Raw genomic sequence first — 25,302 nt, forward strand, 5'->3', positions numbered from 1 at the left:
TGAGAGAGACGCTGTGAGTTGCTCCTCAGCTAAACTTCGATTTTATAGCTTGTGTATTTAATGTATATTGTGGCTAACCTGCCGATCTCTTAATTTGCCATTAAGGACTTGTGCAATTGTGATATACTGTCGACTTGAGACTTTAGCTCACATTATTTTAAAGTACTCGCTGTAAAAGCGCTTGATTTTCACTCACCTCTGACCCCTGTTAGACCCCCCCGCAGCCGATCTGAGCGCTGCTAGGGGACAGGAAAAACGAGCAAACAGCCGCCATCGTGAGGGAGGTGGGAGGGGAGCGCTGCTGCTGCCTGGCCACGCCCACCCCGAGACACTCCTCCAATAAATGTCTGACTCTTACAGGAGGCGCAGCGGACGGGCGCAGCGGGCGCACCGGAAGCGCGCCAAAGGCAAGCCCGTCTGTGCCCGTCCCTGACCGCCCGGGAGCAGGGGCAGGACACCCTGCTGGTTTCAACGTCCAGAAAAGCTATAGCGCCTTAGACCTGCGTAAGCTATGTCCCCCTCTAGACTATCCCTGCCGACATAGTATAAATGTAAATAATCAAGAGAAAAAATGTGCACACTGTGCTTTCTCCGTCAAAAGAAACCTGGGATCAAGACACAAAGGGAAAATACTAAACATGGCCCTACTAAATTGCTGCTCCCTAGGAAAACATAAGTTGGAGGTGCACGACTACTTAACAGATGGTCGAACAGATGCCCTCTTTCTCACAGAAACGTGGCTAAACGCCACTTCGGCCCCAGACATTCTGATGGCCCTCCCACCAGGATACGATATCAAAAGATTAGACAGACCTAAGGGAAAAGGGGGAGGAATTGTTATAATTCATAAACAGAGCCTGACTTGCACGCTAGAGGGAAGGGACCTTGACAAAAGCGAAACTGGCCTCTTCTCCATCTCAGCTCACCAGGGATACTGCATCAGGGGATACCTTATATACCGCCCCCCAGGCCCCGCAGCCACTTTCCCCACCCAACTGCTGGAAACCCTTACGCTCTCTGCTCTAGAACATGATAGACTCCTCTTGTTAGGGGATTTAAATTATCATTTTCATGACCTCAAGAACAACGAGGCCCAGGAAATCAAACAAGAGCTAGCTGGCATCCAGATGGTACTCAAATCAGAACTTCCTACTCACTGTCAGGGACATCTCCTAGACCCCATCTTTGCCAACTGGGATGCCTTAACCATAGACCCTCCCACTCCAGTCATATGGTCCGACCACCTCCTTATAACTTTCAGGGTGTCGGTACCAGATGATGGACTTCACAGGGAACCCACCTACGCTAACAAACGCAGGAAATGGGATAAATTCTCCACAGAGGCCTTCAACAAAATCATAACTCTAGAAGCTCCCCCTGGAGATAAAGATATAGAATCCGCCTGCCTAAATCTTAACAAACTGATCGTAAAGGCGCTGGACCATACAGCACCATGGACTTATAAGGCTCTGGCCAGACGGACCAAATCTGCCCCTTGGTTCAATGGTGAACTCCGAGATCAAAAAGCAAAATGCAAAAATCACGAGAGAAAATGGCGGTTACACTACCATGAGGCAGATAGAATTGAGTACAAGAACAGGCTCAAAACTTACCACGCACTCATTCGAAAAACTAAAAAATCCTACCTCTGTACCAGAATCAAAGACGCTGACAACTCTATGAAGGAAATGTTTCTAGTTTACAGGGAACTCTCTGATCTCACTTCAATAGTCACCCCCACGACTGGATCAGTTAAAACGTGCGACCTAATAGCCGAGTTCTTTGCTAGCAAAGTGGACAAAATTTACGCTAGTGTTGGACCCGGCCTCGTGGCGTGGTTCGCCTCGGTCCCTCCGCACACCGTGAGCGTAGTCCTGTACCCCGCATTCCCTGCGCAGCCCCCCCCGTTAGCGTAGCCTGCACCCCGAGCCTGGTCGCCCTACTCCAGTTAAGCCTAGATCCCCCCTAGCACCCCGACCAGGCCTGCCTTTCCCGTCCCACGCCCGGCTCCGAGCACTTAACATTGCATGCCCCACAAGGCCCGGACGCCATCTTCCCTTCCGACATCCCTGCCTCCCTGGGCCTAGCGTGACCCCGGCCCCCAGCGAAACCCAGACTCCAACGGCGCGCCAGTCCCGGCTGGGGGGTAAAGAGTCCTGAGTGAGATAAGACCAAGAAGTTTCGATTGCCCTCCGGCCTCTCCGGGGAGCCTGGTTTCTCTCACACCTCTGGCCTTCCCTTGTGGGCCGGAGTAGATCGCACCTCTGGCCTCCCCGAGTGCTGGCTCCAGACCCGCTGGGCGTCTGGGAATTCTCGGACCCATCGTTTCAAAGGATCAAAGAGCCAACCGCTGGACCTCGCCAACGACCAGCCCCCAGGGCAGGAGACCTCTGCCTGCGAGGGTCCGGAGATCAAAGAGCCAAAGGACTATAACTGGCCCCGCCCGACAGCTAGCGGGCAGTTGTATCTTGGACCTGAAGCCTGCTGATCTGATCACGGCTGACCCTAAGAAGAACTCATCTTGAACCTCTGAGCCCTGCTGACGCTGTCGCGGCTCCTTCTTCGCCTCAAGGAACTGAACCACCTGAGCCCTGCTGACGCTGTCGCAGCTCGACCTCTAAGACCACCGGAGCCCTGCTGACGCTGTTGCGGCTCGTCCTCTCTAAAGACCTCGGAGCCCTGCTGACGCTGTCGCGGCTCGAGCTGAACTCGTAACCACCGGAGCCCTGCTGACGCTGTCGCGGCTCGACTTCAAAGACCTCGGAGCCCTGCTGACGCTGTCGCGGCTCGGGCCTGAACTCGTACCATCGGAGCCCTGCTGACGCTGTCGCGGCTCATCCTCTAAGACCACCGGAGCCCTGCTGACACTGTCGTGGCTCAAGCTTGAACCTGCAACCATCCGAGCCCTGCTGACGCTGTCGCGGCTCCTCCCGAACATCTCCAGATCGAGACCTGCTGACCTCGTCGCGGCTCGAGGAGTACTCTGGTCCGGCTGGACCATCAAGACACTATCCCGACCGAGCCGACTCGACGGAGGTGAAGCAGCCAGTACGACCATCATCCCGTATCCCCCGGCTCGAGGATTGAGAGCTGTGCGTAGGGTACGCCTCGTACTGACCCAGAGACTAAAAGACTGTCCCGCTTCCCCCTTCCCGAATCCTCCAAGACTTCGTGGTCCCTCGACCACTGTGTATATAAGAGTGCTTCCTTCGTTTATTGCTTATATAAAGAACTTGTTACTTGAATCCAACGGTGTGGTGTCTGTTCGTAGTGTGGTGAGAGCTCAGTGTGTACGATCCTAGACTCGAAGTCCTCCCCAGCGAGGACCTCACGATAAGACTCGGCAAGTTCTGTGGGAGAGGTGGGTCTTGGGGTGAACGGGTGAGCATAACCTGGCCCTCTGAGTGTGCCCCTTCCAACAGCTAGTTTCCCAGACAGGGCCAGAGCAGGCGGGGAACAGGTAGACAACCACCTTCACATACAGGAGGATAAATGCCTCTTAGCATTTATAGTTCCGCCCAAAGAAACCCTATGCAGTATAGCTAACAGCATCAAATCTGGTTCACCCAGTGATCCTGCAACCCCTAGAAGACTCTATGACAGCATCACCATTCTGGAGACCCATATTAGCCACCTCCTGGCTCTCTCCTTTAGTACAGGACAAGTCCCCATCACATGGAAAAAAGCGACTGTCCTGCCTCTGAGGAAAAAACCCAACATCAGTATTGACATATTGGACAACCTCAGACCCATCTCCCTTCTTCCCTACTTCGCTAAAATTGCTGAGAACGCTGTGAATACGCAGCTATCAGCATTTGTTGAAGTTAGTGGACTCCTCCACCCCTCTCAGTCGGGTTTTCGTGCCCATCACTCTACCGAGTCAGCCCTGCTGTCCTCAACAGAAGCCCTACGAGGATATGCTGACAAGGGCCAGACGGCGGCACTTATTCTCCTTGACCTCCGTGCCGCCTTCGACACTGTAGCCCACCACACACTGCTACAGTGCCTAAAAAATGGAGGAGTGAGAGGGAAGGCCTGGGACTGGTTGAAATTCTTCCTAACCGACCGAACCTTCCAGGTCGCCCAGGGACAGTTCAAGTCTAAGGAAATAGAACTTAATCAGGGAGTGCCACAGGGCTCCAGTCTCAGCCCCACTCTTTTTAATCTATATGTAGCCCCCGTAGGAGGAATTACTGAGACGTTTGGGGTTGAGATAGTGTCGTATGCGGACGACACGCAATTGACTGTAACCCTAACACAACCTGAGAAGCAAAGCGCCTCCAACTTTGCAGCTTGTATGCAGAAGGTAGCACTCTGGATGGCAGACAACTGCCTGCGTTTGAATGGCAATAAAACAGAGGTACTGATTATAGGCAAAACCCCATCAGTATGGACATCAGCGTGGTGGCCGGAAGAGCTGGGTGATCTGCCCACACCTAGCCATTTAGTAAAGAACCTAGGGGTCTGGCTAGACAAAAACCTCACGCTCGACCACCAGACCAAACAGGTAGCAGGAACCTGTTTCGGGATACTACGAGTCCTCAGGAAAACGCTCGACCTTATGCCTGTATCGGTGCGCCAGACCATAGTCCACAGCCTAATAACATCTAGACTAGACTATGGGAACGTTCTGTATCTTGGAGCCAACGAAAAAAGTCTTTCCAGACTCCAACGAATACAAAACGCAGCGGCCCGTCTGATCCTACAACTACCCAGGAGAGCTTCATCTAAAAGAGTTCTGAAAACCCTCCACTGGCTCCCTATCAGGGAACGGGTGACTTTTAGGGCCTTATGCATAGGTCATCGCATTCTGCATGACAAAGGTCCCAGTCATCTCCGCGGTCTTCTGAAATGGTATGCACCCACCCGACAACTGAGATCAAGCGGGACGGGACAGGTGCATGTCCCGAGGGTCCAGACAGCCAAAATGGGCGGAAAATCCTACAGAGTCCAAACGGCTAAGAAATGGAATCAACTGCCAGTAGAACTGCGTACCGAATCTTCAGAAACCAAATTTAGGAAAGACCTGAAAACAATACTCTTCCCCAACAACTAAAATCGAAAGAAGCATCAGCAACGAACATCTTCTATTAGCATTTACAGCGCGGGGACACACTTGCTAGTGTAACCAGGCGCTTTACAAAATACTAATAAATAAATAACCTGGGCCCGGTCGCGCCTGATCTTCTTCAGCACTCTGGACAGAAGTGGTATAGGCGGAAAGGCATACAATAGACCGCAACTCCACTCGCGACGAAAAGCGTCTCCGAGCGAGTGCCGCCTTGGAAATTCTAACGCGCAGAACTGAAAACATTGCGCGTTCTCTTCTGTGGCGAATAGATCTAACCAAGGCTCTCCCCACTGCTGAAAGAGACCTTGCGCCACGTCCGAGTTCAGACGCCATTCGTGATCCATCATGCACCAACGGCTGAGTTCGTCCGCCCTGGCGTTCAGAGAACTTGCCAGGTGTTGAACCACCAAGGTCACGCCCTGATGTTCCAGCCACTGCCAGAGGCGCAGAGCCACATGGCGGTGGTGTTGTCCGTGAACACCTGCACTACACTCCCCCGGACAGAGGGGAGGAATACCTTCAGTGCAAGACGGATCGCCCGCAGCTCCAGAAGGTTGATGTGGAGCTGGGACTGCGCCGGAGACCAGAGGCCTCTGATCTCCGCCTCTCCCATGTGGCCTCCCCAGCCCTGGAGGGACGCGTCCTTCACAACTGCGTGCTCCGGTTGGGGTAAGGAGAGGGATCTGCCGCTGACCCAATCGCGGTCCGTGAGCCACCACTGCAACTGTCTTGCAGTGCCCTCCGAGATCAAGACATGGTCAGACAAGTTGCCCTGATGCTGGGCCCACTGAAACTTCAGGTCCCTCTGCAGAGCCCGCATCCGCCACCGGGCGTGTTGCACCAGAAGGATGCAGGAGGCCATCAGCCCCAGAAGCCACAGCGTCAACCTGACGAGACTCGGGATAAAGGCTGAAAGATCAGAATCAGAGCCGGAACATCCCGAACCCGCTGTTCGGGAGGATAAACCCGAAACTGCCCCGAGTCTAGAACCGCTCGGATGAAGAGGAGCTTCTGAGAGGGACACAGGTGGGACTTCGGCACATTGATGGAGAACCCCAGCAGGTGCAGGAGGTCGGCCGTAGTCTGGAGGTGGCTGACGACTGTTTGGGGCGAGCCCGCCTTCAACAACCAGTCGTCGAGGTAGGGGAAGACTGAAATCCCTAACCTGCGCAGATGAGCTGCGACCACCGTGGGGCGATGGTAAGGCCGAAGGGGAGCACGGTAAACTGAAAGTACTCGTGGCCTACTGTGAACCGCAGGTAACGCCGGTGGGCCGGCAGGACGGGGATGTGAAAATAAGCGTCCTGCAAGTCCAACGCTACCATCCAGTTTCCGGGGTCTCGGGCAGCTAAGACCTGAGCCAATGCACATGGTCTGCCTTGTCGCCAAAGAGGTGACGGCCATCAAACGGCATGTCCAGAAGGGTGGCCTGGACATCAGCCGAAAAGTTGGCGGTCCTCAACCAGGCGTGGCATCGAACTGCCACAGTCATTGCCATCGCTCTGCCCAGTGAGTCCGTGGTATCCAGCCCACACCGGATGGAATAGCGTGCCGCATTTCGACCCTTCGCAAGGGCTTGGGCGAGTTTAGTCCTGGCCTCCTCCGGACATTGTGGCAGCACGTCTGCGACCGTGTCCCACAGAGTGTGGGTGTAGCGGCCCAAGAGGCAAGCGGTATTGACTGACCGCAGTCCCAAACTCAGGGACGAGAACACCTTCTTACCGAATTGTTCGTACTTCTTGGATTCCCGATCGGGCGGAGCTGTTGGGAATGCGGTCTGGGAAGTAGAGGCCTGGATAACCAGCCTCTCGGGGATGGGGTGGGTGGACAAGAAGCAAGGGTCGCCCGGAGCTGGGCGGTAGCGTCTGGCCACGTTCCTATCTACAGGCTGACCTGTAGCGGGCTTGGACCAAGTGCCCAAAAGAACGTCACACAAGGCCTCATTAAACGGCAGCAGAGGCTCAGTCGAGCTTGCCTGCGGTTTAAGGACCTCTGTGAGGAGGTTAGTTCTCACGGCCGCGACGGGGAGCTCTAGGCCCAATGCCTTATCCCCCGCGTCAACACTACACTGTAGGCAGCCCCCTCCTCCGAAGCCACGGTTGGATGGGGAGACAAAACCAGTGTCTGGCGAAGTGTCCAGTCCACTGGCATCCCCAAGCTCATATGTCCAGTCCTGTTGAGACTGGCACTCCTGTGCCAGATGGTCCACAGACCCCTCCCAATCTCCCTCGTCACCCATCACCTGAAATTCAGGTTCAACGGATGGGTCCGGTTCGTGGAAATAAAAGTCTCCATACGATGTCGAAAGCGGCGCCGCTCCGGCACCGGAACCGAATCAAGGGTAGGATTGGGGACGGCGGCGCCCGTAGGCGGCGCCAGGGGCGACACCCCAGGGCCCCCCAGCCGGGACCGCTGGGCCCGAAGGCGCCACGGAGCCCGGCGGAGGAGGGAGAGACCTCATGGCCATGAGGTACCGCTCGACCTCCTCTGGCGTCGCATCGTGTCCAGGGACCGGAAGGTATGGGGCAGGTTGCGACGCCCGTGACTCCGACGGAGCCACGTGGGTGGTGTCACCCGAATCCCCGCCGCGTCGCGGTGGGTCGGAAGAGCGATGACGCCTTTCGGACCTCTCATGCCTCTTACTTGAGGACCGGGATCCTGGAGACCGATGCCGACTCTCGGAGCTACGATGACTCCAACCCCGTGACCGGTCCCTCGACCTCCTGTGGGACCGGGACCTTGAACGGCGCGGGGCCGACTGCCGGAGCTCAAGCCGCTTGCGGGACCGCTCCCACCTAGCCTTAGACGTCAGAGCCCGGCAGTCGGATCAGTTTCGGTCGTCGTGGTCGAGGCCTAGACACCGAAGACACCGGCGATGGGGGTCGGTAACCGACATCAGTCGGCTGCACTTGGAGCAGGGTTTGAACCCGGGCATCCCTACCGGCACCGTAGGAGTCATAGCGACTCGAGAAAAAGATTAAAAGATCAAAAAAGTTTAGTCAAAAAGTGACTAAGGAGGGGCAGAGCTTCTCCGGATCTGCGCTAGCTGGCGCGGAAAAAAGAAGAACTGACGTCAGCGCACGAGGGCGGCGTCTAATACTCCGGCGACGTAATTCCGGCGCTCACGGCGCTGACGACGGACGCGGAGCCGCGTACGACGCCTACCGACACGCAGGGGTATTGCTACGCAAAAGTTTCCGGATCCAGTCTGACGCCTGGGGATATTCTAAGGTAAGGAATCTATCACTAACGTGTCTCTTTCAGATATAAACTGCAGATCTCCAACTCTAGCTAGCCGGCTGCTTGGTAGGGGGCCTTATTTAACAAACTAGAGGTTGGGTCTTGAGGTCAACATTTTACCACTTGGGTTCTTTTAAAGGCATCTTGAATGCAGAGGGAGGAACACTTTGGCCACTAATTCACTTAGTAAGATGACCCCTATGTACTAGGAGATCCCCCCGCTGGAATTAAGAAATAGATACCATCTCCTGAGCGATTTAGATTCCCAAGATTGACTACATATAGCATCTCCACTTCCATCAGTCACTCCTGAGAAATTATCCGCCATGCAGTCTGATGATACCCCTGTGCTCCTCATTAACAACGATTTTGTCCAAAGTGACTCAGCACTTAGGAATCGCCATCTCCATCACCTACTAGAGACCGAGGGAGAAATGAACAACATAGGACACACACAGGAACCTTTATTAGAACTCCAGGACTTGAAACTCTTATCCTGGAATGTTGCAGGCATAAAGTCTAAGTTAACCGACCCGACTGATGCAAGCTAGTGAACGATTTCCATTTATGCCTACTGCCGGAAACCTGGGTGGTAGGACGTGTTCATAGGGTGGGTTACACCACATACAGCATTCAAGCCAAGCAGTCCGCTGTCGGCCACCGAGCGGGTGGCCTCCTTATTTGGGTCAAAAACACATTAGCCTGTACAATCAAGGGTCTACACCTCGGCTCAGAGGAAATTCATGGACTGGAATTATCTTCTTGTAAAGGGAACACACAAGTTAGGCTATTTAACATCTATAATCGTTTCAATAACCCCCACAAGTCATCTGGTACAATAACAACGTTAACTACCTTGATTCAGTTCAGGGGAATCACTGACTCATAATTGCAGGTGATTTCAATACAACCTTTGAAACTGTTGACTACATACAGGATCTTATTTCAGACGGAGACAAAGCCAGGGGGATTGCAAAGCTCCAGATACCATCCATCAAGAAATGTACTAGGGTGGGGCAACAGGTTTTATCACTTACTATTGCATTTGGGGTCCGTGCCTGTAACAGCCGGACAGACTCTGACAGAAAAGCATGCCACACGTTCAAGAGGGGGGCAACCAAGACCAGGATTGATTATATCCTTGTCGATCTTGAACTTTGGTCCACTATTAAAGATATGGCTGTAGTAATCTGGGAAGACAGTGATCATAATGATCTGTCTCTCACACTGTCTGGCACAGCTTTATTGTATGGACATCCTTGGCACAAGAGTGCCCCGGTAATCACTAGCAATAAAAACAAAAGAGTCAAATGGCCCATGGTTCTGGCTGACCCAACCACTCTTTCCTAAATATATTCGGCGGTGGAGCAGACCCTCTCAGATCTGAGTAATATTGCTTCTGGGTTAGATGACATTATGGAGTCAATAATACTTTTATTTGATTTTGTTAAGAAATTGCAAAAGCTTGTAAAAGCATGTTATACACAATGATTTAAAAGTGGTGGTTTGAGAGATGCAAAGGATAAAAACATTGTGTCGTCATTACTCAATCCTCATCAACAGTTGAAATAAGAAATATTACATTTATAATCAGTGCAGTTTAAAAATGCTAGGATATTCATTGAGGAGAGATCAGAAAATAGTGCAGGAGTGGGTAAGGAGAGACCAATCAGTATTGTAAGAGCCACTCAAGTCGATTCTTGTGTTTTATCTAGTTCTTTGGCTGCCATTTCCCAAAACGTAATAGCTTTGCAGGACAGTTGGATTGACAAGCCTCCAAGGCATTCTATGACAGCTGCTCTGCATGTCCTTATTTGGTTTTTCCTGAAAATCTCACAAAGGACAATTTTGTCGGGTTTCTAGAAGCTAGGGGCAGGTACATAGGAGGTGTAATAATGTCTCTTCAAACTGTCCACACAATCAGCATTCTTTCGTCGGCCATATCAACTTCCATTTCGTGGGGAAGTGCCCCAACCGTAGCATTGCCAGATCGTGCTTTTTATGATGTGCGAAGTGTTCTGACAAATATTGTTGTGGTTTCAGCGTCTGATAAGATTGAATCACTGCCCATGCAGGTTTTCTTTTGCAAATGCAGTTTTGTCCATTAACAAAGAAATTCATTTGGTTGCAATGTTCACAACATTTTTGAACATGGAGTATGAGGTGATTGTTTGCCGGGCCTCTTCGAGGTGTAGGTCTGCAAGGGATTCTTTTAGTACGGTGACAATGGAATTATTTTGCCTCGCTTGCTGTCCAATTTCTGCCCAGCAAGAGTGGGCTAAGGTATTTTCTTCTGCTTGCCTCATCTGCCAGTAATATTTGGCCACCGCTCCTTGTTATGCTGGTTTCTGGTTTTTAAGCTCATATTCCAGTCCAATCTGTGACTGGGAGATGTGCCGGGGGATTGAGAACTGACTCTTAAAGAGACTCGACTGGGCTTGGTTTAAGGCGGCAGAATCTTTTGTATTCATCAATTCTGACCCGTTTGATGTAGTTGCAATGAATTTTGCTGTAATTACCTTTAGCAGGTGACCAGTTGAACAGCCTTTTAACTTCCTCTCTAGAGTTTTAAAGGCGTAGTGGAGTTGTTCTGCTTTCATTTTTCCTTGGTCCAGTTGGTGGTTAAAGTTGAGATTGTGATCAAGTTGGAACCCAAGATATTTGTACAAATTCACCTGGGATATTGGTTTGTCCTCTAGATTCCATATTAATTTACCTTTTGACCCTGTATTCCAATGTTTAGAAAAGCATAGCACCTTGGTTTTCCTGAGGTTTATTCTTAATTGGGCTGTGATCATGTATGCTCCTAGTTGGGTCATTGATTGCTGCAGACCTATTAGTGTTTGTGATAGAAGAACAATGTCGTCTGCGTATTGGAGGCTGGTGGTTGGCGTGTTACCCAGTTTTGGGGGGTCAGTTCGAACTTGTTGGAGATGTTTCTCAAGGCCGGCAGTGTAGATGTTAAATAGGCAGGGGGCCAACACGCACCCCTGTTTTAATCCGTTTTTGATTGAAATCTTGCTTGTTAAACTGCACACGTCTCCTATCCTAACCTGTAACCACGTGTCTGAGTAGAGGTTGATTATCGCCTCCAGAAGTTTGGTTGGTGCCCCCCAATTTTGCATTTTGGCCCATAGCCTTGCTCTTGGTACTTTATCGAACACTGCTTTAAGATCGATGAAGCACGCGTACAGAGTGCGTGATTTTGTGTATGCTTGTTTGGCTAGGAGTGTAACCGCCAAGGTGTTGGTGAGGGTACCCATTCCATCCCGAAATCCGGTTTGCGTGTTTGGCATCAGATTTGTACGGCTCTCAATCTTCTAGATCTACCAGCAGATTTGAAGCATAAATCTTTGCCTCAACGTCAATTCGTGCTGCCATTCTATAGTTAGCAGGATCCGAGCGTGAACCTGATTTATATATGGGGTTTAAGATGCTTCCTTGCCAGGAGTCAGGGATTGTGCCTGATGCTAGTATGTGTGTGAAGAGCGGAGTAAGGATACCAGACCAAAATGAGGGGTTGTGCCGAAACAATGCATTTGGCAGCACTTTGGGCCCTGGAGCTCCCTCAGGCCTTAGGTTTCTTATGATGTTTAGGACCTTTTCTTATGATGTTTAGGACCTGCTCTTGTGAAATCTCCGGGTGAAATCTGATAGTTCTGACTTTACTGTGTCGTGGGCTATTCCTGCATTTGAGACTCCATAATTTGCAATGTCAGTAGGTGGAATAGCGTTGTATGTATTTTCAATATGTGCTCTCCAGGCATCCTCCATTATTTCTGAGTTAAAATGACGGTTCTTGCCTTATGATAGCTGGTTAATGACTTCCCAGAAGAGCCTGGAGTCTCTTTGTTTGCTGGCATGGTGGAGTTTTGCCCAGAGAAGTTCTCTAAAGTCTTTCTTAGCCACCTTGATATCCCTTTTTAGTTTTTTTCTTGATTTTGATATTAGGGAAAGAATGTCCTGTGAAGATTCTGAACCTTGGGTTCGTAGTTGTCTTAAATGTTTATTCCGTTCATTTTTTTGTTTCTGTAGTGTAGTTCCTATTATCCCAATAGGCTCTGCGCATTGGAATAATACCTTCAATAGTATAGGCCTAGACCAGACGTTAACTAGGTCTTCTACTGTCGATATTAGACTTAAAGTTTTGGGTTTGCCAGCTAGCTCAGAGTTCACTAGAAACTTTCTCGAATAGGCAAGGAGGAGTTGAACCTCCCTGGATAGACAAGAAGGGATTTAGTTTCTGACAACCATAGAACATGACAACTTTGCTCTCCCCTAATCAAGAGTGTATCTCTAGAGTCGTGTGAAAACAAAAGACGACTTATTTTACTCAGTCAGTACGTGCATTCTTAGTCTCACCAGATTGTAGAGAAAAGGAAGAGACGGGCGTGTTCAATAAAAGATGTTATTTATTGATCAGTCTCTTTTCTCATACAAGAGAAATGGATCGATATTATTGCAATACTTATGGTTAAGTAAAGTGCATACATTAAAAGCAGAAGTATAAAATAATACTGTAAAAACATTGATATGGTTTCTAAGCCATATGAAGGTTTAAAATGAATAAAATAGATACATACACATATACATTTGACTAATCGTACTCAACTGGTGTTTCTAACTACGCCTAGCTGGTGACATGAAAGGTTATTTGAGTTCCCTTCACAGGCTCCATGCAAACTAATTCCATTACACAGAAGTGTACCGCTTAGTGACATTGCACAATTATTGCCACTAAGAAACACTTTCTGTCCTTTATTACTGACACATGCATGTGAGTAGGGCAAGTTCCATGTTGTCTTAATGTACCCTTTTCCCAATTTTTCGTACATGCCAGCCTGTATATATTTTTGGCAGTATTGAAACCTGAAGGTTGATATTGGAATATTAATTATCCCATGTATTATCCATTCACTGACAGGTCGTTCTGACATTGTCACTGGTAATCTTTCGAGTTTCTCAATGCTCAGGATTGTATAATCAGCACCCTTCTGTGCCATACTGATTTGTTTATCAGTAAGGTTAAAGATATTGAATAGTGACGTTGTGTTGATTAAACGCCAAGGCACATAGCCTGAACGCAGATTTTGTAACGTCCAGCCAAGTTGTACAATAGAACGCAATTGAGACTGACCGTGTTGTAACAACAGTAAGTCTTGCGATATTATGTCGATTGCTGAAGACACAATGCTGTCCAGAGAAAAAATTCTGGAGGACAGAGTCATTAACCCATTGTCCACTACAGAAAGTGATTTTTCCAAATTAATACGGTCAATTTCCCGTATACTTTCTGCTGTCTCAATTTGAGTCACCTTCCAGGCCTCGTTGTATGCTGCATATACAGAGGCTGCTATGAAACGTTTTTGACGCTGTTTGCGCGGTCCCATAATGAAATCACGCAAGTCAGCACCATCAGTAAGTAAAGTTAGGTGTTGCTTAATTTCTGCCAGTGTGGAAGTTTGTAGCCATTGAAGGCATAATTTGCCCACACTGTAGGTGGTTATTATCCCTGGGTGTTGTCTTTGGGAATATCTAGGGTCTGGCCTGGTCAATTTGAACCCCTGTGTTTTGTTCAGGAATCTGTCTTGACAGTTATTAGTATCTGTGGGCCAGATCAACCACTGTTTCCAATCTGGATGTGTTCTGTTTTGGTTTAATACATAATTTACGTCTATACCTTCATCTGTAGAGCTATTGCTGTTCATTGTTGGTTTTGGAATAGACGGTTTATTTAAGTCTTTGATTTTGGCTAGGCCAAGACAGGTAGTTTGTTGAACAGTGTCATTTAAAAATATAATTTGTTCTGGGATCATGCAGGCTCTAAACATTGATTCTATACCTTGTACTTGCCATTCTTTTGTACCCCAAACACTTTTTACTTCAACATTTTTGTCCCAATAATCAAAACCAAAAGTATTCATTTGTTCAAAAAATGAGTCTGAATATATAAATTTCGTGTTTGTTATCATGGTCTTTGTCCCTGTCTTATTTGACAATTTGAAATAAAATGTTTCAGCATTACTTGTGTTAAAACCTGAAAAGTATGAATATTTGTCATAAAAGGTTCTTGAGCTTCCTTTTGGAGGGGTTGCACAATGTTCCCATTGATTATAATTTAAAACATTTCTAGGTTGTGCAGATCTATGTAGAAAATGATTACCATAGTGGTTGTAACAGTACATACTATCATAATTAGTCGAACCCTGCAAATAATCATGTTTGGTAAATTTAGCAGACATCACTAGGTCAGACATCATATTATTTATACTTTCAAAGTCCCAATCATCAGCAAATGAGCTTGGTTTTACAAAGTCACTCAATGAGATCTTGATTTGGTGTGGATATTTCAGGATTTCAACCGGACCATACATTTCGTAGTCAGTGTTGTCCCATGCTACCCCACCTGGTATAGGATTGGCTGTGAAGTTGACTGAAGAAAGTTCTCTTTTCTCGACGTGTGAAGATGTGTGTGGTTTGAGGATCAAGTTGATTTTCTGACTTGCTGTGTCCATTTTAGCATATTTTCCCTCAATGAAGCGTCCCAAAGTTAGTACCATGATGAGCCAAAGTATGAGGATAAATGCACCAAAACCCACCCAAAATTCAATCCATGGAGAAATCAGATATGTTTCTTTCAGTTGTTTCAAAAGTTCTTTAGCTTTATCTTTAAAGGTTTTTGTTGATGGCTGTGTTTTTGATTCCCTGAAGCCTTCAGAGGAATCATCGAAGTTTATGAAGTAGCCGGATGCAGTTCTGTCAATTGTTCCAATTGCTTCACGATTACTGTTTCTTGCATATTCGTTTGTTACTTCATTGTAGGTTGGTGTGTCTCTGCTAAATGTTTTTATTTGGGTTTTCAGAGGTTTAAGTTCCATTGCATTGTTGCATAGTCCTTGTTGTTCTTCTGTAGGCGTTTCGAATGTGATTAGCCTCTTAGTTAGGACCTCTGTATTGGTAGCAAACCTTGGTGTTCTGCTACTTATTGGGAGTCCACTTGGCCTACTATTTGTTATCGGCCACATGATTGTGGTTTTACCAGGTCGATTGATACAACTCGGTTCTCCTTTTTACCAGCAAGCGGCGGTAGTACAACTGATCTTGTCCCGTTGATAGACAAGACAGGAACTGCTTTTCTGTAAGAAGGCCCAAATTCCTTCTTTACCGCGATCTTTTCTCTGACTAGATCCCCGACTTTTGGAATCCAGACAGGTCTTGCTGGGACAGGTGGTGGTTCTTCAGTGGTTGTTGGCTGCTATTTCAACTTTATGTTGCTCAGGTCTTTTCTTGTTTCGTTTAAGTCCTGCAAAATAGCCAAACGATCTTTGATATCAAAGCTTTTTTCCTTCACCACTGAAGTCTGACTGTCGAGATCTAAGACTAACATCCTAGTTCCAAACAATAATTCGTACGGACTGAATCCCTTCAGAGAATTTCTTGGCAGGTTATTTAGACTACGTTGGACACTTATTAGATGTTTGACCCACCCAGCTCCCGAACCTAATACCTTTGCTGTTATAGATTGCTTTATGTCGCGGTTTTTTCTTTCAACAATTCCGTTCCCTTCAGGGTGAAATGGGACAAGAGTACCGCAATGCAATGCCCATGCTGGTCATGGCCTCCTTATAAGCTCGAGAGCTAAAAGCAGGACCCTGGTCAGAATGCAGCATGCCAATTGCGTATGTGCCGATAAAGACTCGCAAATCTTTTATAACAGTTCTGGCGTCAGCCGATCGCTGGGGCCACATCCATATGAATCTCGTGCATGAATCCACTGCGACCAAGATATATTTATAGTTACCATCCCTTTGTAAGGGACCACAGTGGTCCAGATAAACACAGGCTAATGGTTTATCTGAGATTAGAAGGGGCGTCTGTGCTGGTCGTCTCACCGTTGATACTTTCATTCTTTGACATATTTCACATTCTAAAACATAGTTCCTTGTTTGTCTTCTCATTTGTGGCCACCAGTATCTCTGTTTTAATAATGATACTGTGGCTGAGACACCAGCATGTATAGAAGCAAGCCCTTCGTGTGCCGCTATTATCAGTCCTAACCTATGTTCCATGTTTGGAATTGCCCTATCCCCCACGCCAGGGATTCGAGCAAAAGGAACATTGTTTGCATCAGTTATGTATGAGTATTTTACTGGAAAGCCTTTCGGGAGTGTTTCTATCGAATCCTTTTCTGTAGCGCTGACAGCCTGTAATATTTCGCTGTCTATTTTTGTTTTTGACCGTGTGATGGCAGCTACGGAAGCCGTTTGCACAGCTGCCTTCGCGGCCTCATCAGCCAATGAATTCCCTGCAACGTGAACGCCATCACGTTGATGACTCAGTGTATGTATCACATGAGTCTTTGGTAGTTCTTTTTGTAATAGAACTACTTGTTCCCAAAGCATTTTATGCTTGATTGTGCCTCCTTTTGCATCCTTAAAACCATTCTGAAGCCAGATCTGCAAATATTCATTGTAAGACTGAACGCAATAATACGAATCGCACACTATGAGTGTGGGGAATTCTCGATCGGTATTTTCAAGCGCCATTTTGAATGCCAGTAGTTCAGCTCGCTGAGCTGTACAATCTCCTAGAGATTGTGTTTTGGTGACCGCTGGTTTAAATTTCCCTTCGTGCCAGCGACCTTTAACAATCGCGCACGCAGCACTGTAAGCTTGTTTACCCCCCACTGCGGGTTGTGCTGATCCGTCTGTATATATTATACAGCCGTAATGTTCTAGAGGCAGGATTTCGGTCGGCGGAGGACATTCGAATTCATATTGGAGAAATTCTTGTGTTTTTAAGTTAGGATCAAATTCGTATGCCACGTCTGTTGCAGCAAGAGAATTAGCATATTGTATCCATCTCGGATGGAGCGCTTTAGCATTCGGAATGCTTGCTTTTGTTACAGCCTCTAGGGCTGGTATCGGTGTCACGATTATTATTCGTTTACCTTGTGCCAGGGCTCGTTCTTTTGCTATAGCTGTCTGTGTTGCAGTTAGAATTTTTTCCGTTGGGCTAAATTTCATTTCAGCCTTAGTGTACAAGTGTGATTTGAATGCAATTGGTACCTTTTCTCCCTCATTAGAGGTCAGGTATGTGAATCCGCATCTTCCTGGGATGACTCGAATCACAAGATTGCGTGTGTTATCACGTGTTTCTAATTTTGTTTTAATTAACATGTCTGTTTGTAAGGATCTCAGAATTTCTGTGTGTGTTTGAGTCCAATTGGTTCTTTTAAAATCTGGTTTTATTAGATCATAAAGGGGTTTGACCCTTTCTGCGTAATTTGCAATGTATGTTCTTCCGAAATTTAGGAAGCCTAGAATTGACTGTAGGTTTTTTAGTGTTCTAGGTGCTTGGAGTACGGCACATTTCTCTAGGAAATTGTCAGCCAGGCTTTTGCCTTCACTTGATAATTCATATCCTAAGAACAGGACTGTCAGATGGGCAATTCTGGATTTTTTAAAGTTGAATTTGTAACCCTCTGCTGCGAACCTAAGTATTATGGTGTTCACTCTCTTCAAGTGAGTATCCAAGTCATCATCTGTTAGGTATATGTCGTCGACATAAGATAATGCTTCGTCATCATATGTTTGTAGTAATTCTGTTACTCTCGCTGAGAATACTCCTGGGCTGTTCTTGTACCCCTGGGCTAACCGACAGAATTGTTTTTGAGTGCCATTTATTGAGAACGCAGACAAATATCTGCTCTCTGGTGCTATATTTTGACAAAAGAATCCATTAGAGATGTCTAATGTTGTTTTGTATTTTTTGCGCACTATGTTATTCATTAGTGCAGCACTATGCGAGTTTTGCACTGCAAAAGTTTTGCAACATGAGTTAAGGTGTCTGTAATCCAAAACTAGACGATATGAATTGTCTGGTTTGGAGACCGGAAACAAAGGGTTGTTCATTTGTGAGGTGCAAGTTTCAATCACCCCCTGGTATTCTAATTGATCTAGGATTTCTTTTACCTGTTTTTTAGCTTCTTGCTTAATTGGGTACTGCCTTTGTGCAGTAGGTTGTGATTTTAACTGGATTTTGTGAGGAGGAGAGTCCTCATCCCATCCTACATGATTTTTATATAAAGCAGGAGCTTGAGCTACTGCCCACTTTCTAGCAAGTGTGTATTTTTTATGAATTGGGATATGATTTGAGAAGGCAGGCATAATTATTTCTTCGCCATGAGGGCAGTCCCTGACAAACTCTGGTGGCCAGTCTTTTTCAGCTAGAAGGATGTCATAGCCCTTGGAGAGATTATCCCAAAATAGTCCCCTTATTTTTCTAGTCTTATCCCCTTCTATACGTAAAGTTATTTCATATATTTTGTGAGGTTTGCTAACTCTGGTGTCTGCAGTTTCCACTTGAAGATATTCATTCGTGTCCACTGTCTCCAGATGATTCATAAGGACTTTGCGAGCTATGCTCACTTCTGCTGCGCTGTCTAGCATTGTCTGAGCCCATTCTCCGTTTTTCAGTTGTGTCCTCAGTATTCTCGGCATTGTTAACTATTTTAATGCTGGCTACCTTCTTTTTTGGAAATTGTAATTTCTTTTTTAGATGAGCAGGTTCCTTGTCTTTGGACTTGGCGTGCTCTTCTCTTTGTTCTGATCGTCCTCTTCTTTCCGATTTCTGCGAGGAAGTCTGAAAAGATTGAGAGGGGCGTGTATCAAAATCTTGATATCTATCAGGCTTCTTTATATTATCCCTATTTCTAAGGTTATATCTTTTCCCAGAGGGATCACTTTGGGGTGACCTGTGTCTTTGGTTCGGAGATCTTTCTCTCCGCCGAGGAGACCTTCCTCTGGACTGGAATTTCTTTTCTTTGGGATTGGATTGTTTGTTTCCATCCCAGCTCTTTTTTTGTGATGTTGAATTATTATTAAAAAATATTTTTTCAGGACTTTCAATCAGTTGTGGTTTTACTGGTATTCCACCTAAACTATCTCTACCTAGTTCCTCATAGGATTTTTCTATAATTCTGGCAATTTCAGCTGGTTGTTCTGCTATATCTATCTCTTTTAACCTCTGGCGGATCGCCACGTTTGCTGCTTCTCCCTTTATGTTGGCTAATAATATAGCCGAGACCTGCTTGAAGTCTTTTAGTAATTTCATACCAAGAGTTAAAGCGGGTTCTGGACCGTATTCATCTTGAATTTGTTTTAGCACATCTGGTATTACCGAGATGGATGGAACACCATGCGTTTTTGTGTAAATGGAAGCAAAGACTGTACCCCAAGTGTCACAGTCCTCCACGTGTGGTGCGATTCCCATTGGAAGACAGATAGTCAGAATCCTGTGTTTTTCTAACGGGTGGTGTCTGGAAACACCGCCTCTATTTGGGTGATTTTTTGTGCTAACCAGAATGGTATTTGTTCCCGTTTAGCTGGTACTTTACCTAGGCAGGACTGTATGTTCTGTGGTGTAATTTTATTTGTGTTCCCCTGATGAGGGGTCAGCTGTGGAATTTTAATTGCTGGTTGGATTGTTGAAGTCCGCATTACATATTGGACTAATTGTCTATGTATTTTTATTAATTGTTTTAGTTGTGTTAAAGCTCTGCTGCAGACATCCCGTCGATGTCTGGATGTGGTGTGTATCCGGCTAGGACCGGCCACGTTGCTCCTGGTCTACCTAAGGGACCGAGCCTGGTGATGTGATTATTATGTTTTAGGGCGCCATTAAACAAGAGCAGGTGCTCTTGAAATTTGAGTGGTACTTCCACCTCCTCGAAAGGAATGTACTCATTAGGAGGTTCCTCTGTTTTGTAATAGTGGAAGTGCTTTGTTACAGCGTTTGCTGCTGAAAAGTGTATCCATGAATAGAATACCTCTGTCTGCCGATATTCGTGTGCCTCTATTACGAATATGACTGTGCCACCTCTAGGTGTCAGTCCATTTTCTATAAGTTTTAAGGTTATAGATTTCCTTGTGTTGACCGGGATGATTATTATATCCGGGTCTGCTTCTTGCATAGCAGTATCAGCTGCTGCGAGTTCAGTTGCTATTCTAACTGCCTCTCTTTCTCCTTCACTGTCTGACATTGTACTGTCCAGAAGGTTATTTCGTTTGTTTGCAGATCAGGTTTCTTATGGAAACAAAGATTAGATGCACAATATTTTGGAACAGTGTATCCTTCAACGTTGACTAAACCAAGAACCATACATAGGAGTTTCCTCCTGCGAGGTCTGGCGGATATGACCTTTCACCCACTCCAGACGTCTTTGGAGTATTATGGGAAAAAAGGGGTCTGAGTGAAAAAGCACGACTGAGTTACTCTAAATGTCTTGCGTTAGTTTTATCGCCTATCCAAACGAGTTGGGCGCCATGTAGTGTAGTTCCTATTATCCCAATAGGCTCTGCGCATTGGAATAATACCTTCAATAGTATAGGCCTAGACCAGACGTTAACTAGGTCTTCTACTGTCGATATTAGACTTAAAGTTTTGGGTTTGCCAGCTAGCTCAGAGTTCACTAGAAACTTTCTCGAAGGAGGAGTTGAACCTCCCTGGATAGACAAGAAGGGATTTAGTTTCTGACAACCATAGAACATGACAACTTTGCTCTCCCCTAATCAAGAGTGTATCTCTAGAGTCGTGTGAAAACAAAAGACGACTTATTTTACTCCGTCAGTACGTGCATTCTTAGTCTCACCAGATTGTAGAGAAAAGGAAGAGACGGGCGTGTTCAATAAAAGATGTTATTTATTGATCAGTCTCTTTTCTCATACAAGAGAAATGGATCGATATTATTGCAATACTTATGGTTAAGTAAAGTGCATACATTAAAAGCAGAAGTATAAAATAGTACTGTAAAAACATTGATATGGTTTCTAAGCCATATGAAGGTTTAAAATGAATAAAATAGATACATACACATATACATTTGACTAATCGTACTCAACTGGTGTTTCTAACTACGCCTACCCCAGTGTACCTGACCTAAGCCTAATACGTGGGCGGGGGTGGAAAGTAGCAGTTTAAGTTAAGTTTGTTTTGCCAAGTGACTGACTCAAGAATTCTCTGCGAGGGGTTATTCAGTTCTGTACCTAGAATCTAGGATGAATGAGGGATGGTATCTCTCGCCTCTGGTCTCGATATTCCAGGCTGCCTGCGAGGGCTACCCGGAAGCGCCGGAGCTGGATTTCTCGGCAGGAGAAAGCAGCGTCTCATTCTCAGCGCGTCAGGAAGGCGGGGCTGCGCCAGCGGGGGCTGCGCCAGCGGGGTCTGCTCTGCTCTGGGCTTCGGCAAGTCTGGCTGCTCCAATCTCGTCACCACCGCGTGTGTTTGCATAGGGCAATATCGGTAATATTTATACCTTTAAGGTGCCGAGATTGACGTAAGGATGGACATAGATACGTCAATAAGGATGTCATACGACCTGGTCGTTAGCACATTCTTTTGCTGAAGTTCTCGATGAAATCAAAACAATGGCCGCAGGGTTTTTCCCAGGTTGTCATAGGTTTGATTTGTTTTGAGAACTCCGTATGCCTTATCAGGGGCTGGAGGAATATCGCTTGTCTAATTAGATGGCAAGCGGTATGACCTAATCAGATAACACGTTCCTGTGCCGTAGTGTGGCTTAATCAGATAACGGTTTCTGCATCATGGGGGTTTTCTGCATCATGGGATGGCTGCTAGTTAACTTGTTAACCAGAATAGGGTCAGGAATAGGGGGATCGATACAGAACCTATAGGAATACATCACATTTCCTTAGGTTGTTAGTAAACCACGCTGCCCCCACTGATCTTCCTACTTTGCGGCCGTTGCCTTGTCTTGTGAATTCCTCATTTAATCATGAGTGAAGGATACCCAGACCTTTATAAGTGATGGTTCGACTTTAAAACCCTTCAGACAAGCAGTGCATGTGGCCATGATATCACTAATATTTTCCCTTTTCCAAGTGAGTCGTTTCAGGTTATAGCATTGTGTTTGTTGGAACATTGCTTTGTCTGTTAATAAATTTGCTGCACTTATGAGCAAAGAGAAGGTTTGGGGATGGTGGTCGCTTTCTGTCCTTTCTTAAATTTGGAAATTTGAGATGTATGGGAGAATGTCCTGATCTGTTAGTGTATAATCAATGGTTGATCCTGTTTTTTGCGTAACCCTGTGTATGCTGGGAGACACCCCGGCGAGACTCGTCCGTAGATGAAATTATGGCCACATTCCTGTAACTGACCACAACAATAAGACCATTCTTCTATAAACCAAGTAACCAACCCAGGCGGAAAATAGCTCCCTGGTTTAGCATGGCATGCAAACAAGCCAAGGATGATCTAATTGTGGCGGTGAAGCTGAAATCTCCTATAGCCATAAAAAATAGCAGGGAGCTATATAAACTGGCACAAACTAAGGCAAAAAGGGACTGGGAGTCAGATAACTGGTGCATGCTTGTGGAAGCCTCGAGGCAAAAGAATAGCCAACTCTTTTGGCACCTCTTGTCAAAAGGGTCCCCTAACATGGAAATAGAAACCGACTTCCATATTCAGCCCCATGCGTGGGAGGAATATTTTGAGCAGTTTTATGCAGGACAATGAGTTCCATATGACCGAGGCCCAAAAATGAGTCTTCTTTTTTTTTATATTTCTTTTTATTGAAACAAACATCAGCAATAAGTTACATTACAGAGGGTAGGACACAGCAGTCGAGTACACAACAAGGGACACTAGAACATACCAGATCCAAAAAACATGTTAGATTATCACGGGGAGGGGGTTTCATCAGGGATAGCGCTTACAGGTGGCGTACAGATTTCGCCTCTGAAACTATTCCATGGCCCCCAATCAATGACCATTTCTGAGGGCGTCCCCTCGCCAGATATGTAGTCTTCTCCCTGAACATACACCAGTCTAAGTTGTTTTCCCACTCTTCCAGGGAGGGGGGCTGCACTGCCCCCCACAACTGTGCGATATTTCGTTTGGCAATCATATACCCCAGGATGACCCACTGCGTCTGCGAACTGTTTAAGTCCGTAGGTTCCCATATATTAAGCACACATCTTCTGGCCTCTGGAGAGAGGGAAACTCCAAGTACTCTGTGTATAGTGTTATGTATGTTGCGCCAGTATGTGTTGACATGTTTACATTCCCAAATAATATGCATGAAGGTACCGACTAGACCACATTCCCTTCTACAAAGTCCCGTGTCTGAAAGCCCCATATGTACTAACCTGGGTCCTGTAAGGTAGATCCTATGTAAAATCTTAAGTTGTACTAGTCGGAGGCGAGCCGAAATTGCGACCTCTTTACGGAAGGACACCGCTATCTGCCAAACTTTCTCGTCTAGTTCTATTCCGTCTTGTAACCGCTTATTTCTTAGCACCTCTAAGGGGTCTGTCCTGTTTTTAATCAACTTTTTATATATTAGAGAGATTGTTTTATCCGGAAGATTGCCGTCTAATATTCTATCTTCCCGAGGGGAAGCTTCTGAACGTTCCGCCTCACCCGCCAACAATGACTGAAGGGCGTGCCATACCTGACCATATCGAAAGTATTCAGACGGAGCAAGTTTATAGTCAGTCTGTAATTCTTGGAATGATTTAATCTTCCCCTTCCCCCAAATGTACTTGACCGTAGAAATACCTATGAGTTCCCACCTATCAAAGCCTTTCGTTTTCCACAGCTTGCCAAGCATTTCAGAGTCCCAGAGCGGAGTAGCCATAGTTAACCTATTTCTCCAGCCCAGGGAGGCCGTAGCTGCGTGCCATACATTCACGGAGTGCTTAGTAGGACCTGTCAATGGCACTCTGTTGGGACGAGAGTATAAGACCCTGTTATGGTTATTACCTGGAAGAAGCAATTTATCCAAGGCGTAGCCAGGATCGTCTTCCCGGCCATAAGTGCAGTGGTTAATTGCCGCCAGATGGGCAGCCCCAGTAATACCTTTTAATATCAGGGAGAGCGATACCTCCGTCATACCAGGAAAGAGTCAATTTATGTAGGGCAATGCAAGGCCTCCCCTCCCACAGTAGACTACGTTGCAAACTCTCAATTTCACAGAAGTAACTAGAGGGCACCACATCCAGGGAGTTCTGCAGAGCATAAATAAAGAGCGGGAGAGCCATCATCTTAAACAATGCCGCTCTACCCAGTAAGGAAAGAGGAAGCTCCTTCCAGTTAGTTAAATCGCTCCTGAGCCGACAAAGTGGGGGAAAGAAGATTCCGAGAGTACCTAACTGATGAGTCCAGAGACACAAAGATCCCAAGATATGTAAACCCTTCCGAGCTAATCTGTATCGGACAGTTCCTGGGAGGTACAGGTGGGTCACCCTTTAAGACAAACAAAACAGATTTTCCCCAGTTGATCGAAAGGCCAGAATTCCTCCCAAAGGAGGCAAGAACGTCACAAACCACAATAAGGGATTTACGGGGGGAGGCCAAATATAATAAAATATCATCCGCATATAGGGAGATGCGATCCTCCCAATCCGGAGACCACCGCAGACCCCGGATCGAAGGCTCCCAGCGCAACCAGGCGGCCAACGGCTCTATAGCCAGTGCGAATCAAATGAGTCTTCTTGATCTAGTAATAACTGAGGAGACTCCCATCACATTAGACGAAACCATCCTAGCCATAAACTCATTACAGAATGGGAAAGCCCCAGGCCTTGATAAGCTCCATGGAGACATGTACAAGGCAGAACCTGCTCAAAATGGTTTACAACACCATCATGTCTGATGGTGAAATCCCAGCAACCTGGCGAGGCGCAGAGATTATTCCAATTCATAAATAGGGAGATAAAGGGTCCCCAGGAAACTATGGGCCGACCAGTCTTGTATTTGTCTCCCAAAATATCCTCTCAAAAATTATTTTAACAAGGATCCAAAACTGGATGAGGAAAATAATGTTCTGTCAGATTTACAGGCAGGGTTCAGGGCCTCCACAAGTACCACTGATCAAGTTTTTAGATTTCTTTTGTTAATTTGGAAGGAAGTGACCATCAGAGGGGGCCACTTGTATGTTGTATTTCTGAACTTAAAAACAGCCTTTGACT

This window comes from Lissotriton helveticus, chromosome 2_1 (assembly GCF_964261635.1).
Source record: "Lissotriton helveticus chromosome 2_1, aLisHel1.1, whole genome shotgun sequence".
Classification (NCBI taxonomy): Eukaryota; Metazoa; Chordata; class Amphibia; order Caudata; family Salamandridae; genus Lissotriton; species Lissotriton helveticus.